Source organism: Camellia sinensis, chromosome 7 (genome assembly GCF_055761805.1).
Source record: "Camellia sinensis isolate YWXY chromosome 7, ASM5576180v1, whole genome shotgun sequence".
NCBI classification, from domain to species: Eukaryota; Viridiplantae; Streptophyta; class Magnoliopsida; order Ericales; family Theaceae; genus Camellia; species Camellia sinensis.
Window position 1 is genome coordinate 102,216,799 of NC_138967.1, and position 2,917 is coordinate 102,219,715.

Sequence of the window (2,917 nt, forward strand, 5' to 3'; positions counted from 1 at the left end):
TGTTTCCATTGAAAGCACTAATTGTGTCGTTCTTGTTCCATAGCCAAAAAATCAGTCCAGTATTGAGGTTGTTGAGGTAGTGGCATGGCATTCTCATCGTGTTCTTGGGGATCATCTGTTGGTGCATTTGGAGCATTTGGAGCAATTGGAGCATTCAGACTTTGCAATAATGAATCACCGCCGCAAGCTCAGGTGAGTGTGTACTCTGAAATCACAAAAGATATTTTTGTTTCTACTTCACCTACAAGTCTGATCTTGAAAGCTTTGAAATTTTTTGTAAACAGAGCTCCAAAAAACAATGACCAACCACTGATAGTAAGATTTGCAACCACCATTTCTTTCATGAGTATATAGCATAAATCCAATTTGTATCCAACTTCAAAACAATATAGCAAATAAGCATTAAAAATTGGAAAAGTATCAAAATGTCCTCTTTTGGGACTGACATTTTATATTATAAATCGATGGAGAATATGAAGGTGGGGTTTCAAATGTCTTGCTTGCAAATTACTTCCAGTAAATTTACTTTCACAAATAGTAAGATATACTTCAGTTTTGTTGCCAACAATATCAAGCAATTTAGACTCAGTGTGGAAGTAGATTTTCAACTCCCTTTGCTCAACTCCAATAATTCGTGCCAAAGTGGGGATGTTAATTTCACTGTGTTTACCTTTTACATAAGACATAATAGTATAGTCTCTATCTTCTTCATATGTACGTTCCAAGTGAACACAAAAAAGATAAATAAGACGAGGATATACCTTCTACGGTAAATTTATCAAATTTATCCACCTCATACTCTCAAGTTTGGTAACTAACAAAGCATCATATTGAGGAGCAAGATTTAGCCTTCTACCGATGACAATAGGTCTGCTGTAGAAGTTTGGAAAGGCTTGTTCATGAGTATAAGTCAGAAAATCTTGAGTTGGATACTATTGTTGAGGATGTTGTTGACAGTTTTCAATAGGGCTTGAGGACTGTCCAAGTTCTCTTTTTGCTCTTTTGGTTATAGGCATGACTATCTCAATATGTAGAGGATTTGATTGGGAGAGGTAAATGTGAATGTTGGAGAGGATTGGTGTGAATATTTGAGTGTGGGGCTTTAAAAATAGATACAAAATAGTGTGAAAGTTAAGCAACATAAAAATGAATAGAAAAGCTTAAGCCTAAATTGTCATGACCCGAACCAGCTCCTATAGATTAAGGTCATAACCTGCTAGTAATCATGGGATTACCTACGGCCTCAAATAAAAATCAAACATATTTTATAACAATAATGGAGCCGAATGGAAGCAGACTTAAAAATTTTGTCCGATGAGCTGTGCATACATGGTAAAACAAACATTCCATAAAAACTCACACATATGGACAAAATTAACATCTTATATGTCCAAGAACTTTCAAACATACAGTTAGCCAAAGAAAAAGCTTATGTACATGGTGATCCAACATATTCACCAAGGTAACAAAGAGAAAACAAAAGAAACAAAACAAGTCTCATGCGTGAGACGTTCGGGATGACTCTACAAAAACTTGACTTCTCTCATGTCTTTCACTGAGGCTGGGATTGAACATCTCTTTGCTCACCTACACACATATAAATGAGAGTGAGCGATAGCTAGTGAATAATATCAAAATGAAGGAGTTACATGAATGAAATTTGTAGCAAACATATCAAACGACCATAAGCCCATTTAAGTTTGCATCTAATACATCAAACGGTCTTAGGCCCAAATATATCGAACGGCCTCAGGCCCAATTCATTCTTATCAAACGGCCTCGGGCCCAATTCGTTCGTGTTAAACGGCCTTCAGCCCAATCATTCATGTCAAATGGCCTTTGGCCCATTCATTCATATCAAATGGCCTTTGACCCAATTATTCATGTCAAACGGCCTTTGGTCTAATCATCCATGTCAAACAGTCTTTGGCCCAATCATTCTTGTCAAACGGCCTTTGGCCCATCATTCATTTCCATATTCGTATTCATGTGTGTGTCATACCCATGATCATAATCACATTTGTATTCAATTAGTCTTATGCGAAAGGCTGACATTTAGACTATTCATCCATAATTCAAAATACAGATCCATAAGGCTCCTACAAAAGTAACATTGTGGAAAATAACGTACTTGAACATATCTTTATTAAGATATTACTCACAGTGATCTGCTGGATGATTTGTCCTTACGCTTGACCCTACACATTTTATAACACACTGGGTCACAAGCGATTTAATCCGCTCTTTAATTTATTTATTCCTCTTAGGCCTCTTTCTTATCTTCTTAGTCCATTTACAATGCTCAATGAATGTCTAAGAGTGCTTAGAAATGAAAGAGAACTGAAAACAAGTCATAAAACTCCTTTTCAAAGTTTCTGAAATAGGGCTCTTTGCTCGAGCGCAGATTTGGTCGCTCGAGCGAACCCCTTTGGTCTGCAAAAGTTATGGTTGCTTATAATTTACGGTTGAGCGAGACTATTGGTGCTCGAGCTAGGAGTCATGCAAAGCAAGGTACGCTCGAACGTAGATTCAGCCGCTTGAGCCACCGTGCAATCTCTGCAAAACTTTTGGGAGCTAAAAATTCACGCTCGAGCGAGGCTTTCCTCGCTCGAGCGGACAAGTCGAATTCTGGGTTTTCCAGAACTCTGTTTGTGCTTCAAATTTGCATTCTAATTGGTGTAACTTGCTTGTTATGACTCATAATTCACTTGTACATCTTCTAACATGATACAAATACTAAATTTACAACATTATGAAGCTCAATTCCCATGAATTAATTACATGCATACTCAATTTATATGAAACTTATTTCCAATACTTCAAATTCATGCAACCAAAACTTATACCTCCATAAATTGTGCTTGCATGTGGAATATAACTTCCATTTTCAACTTAAGTGATGGAAAAGATTATCAAA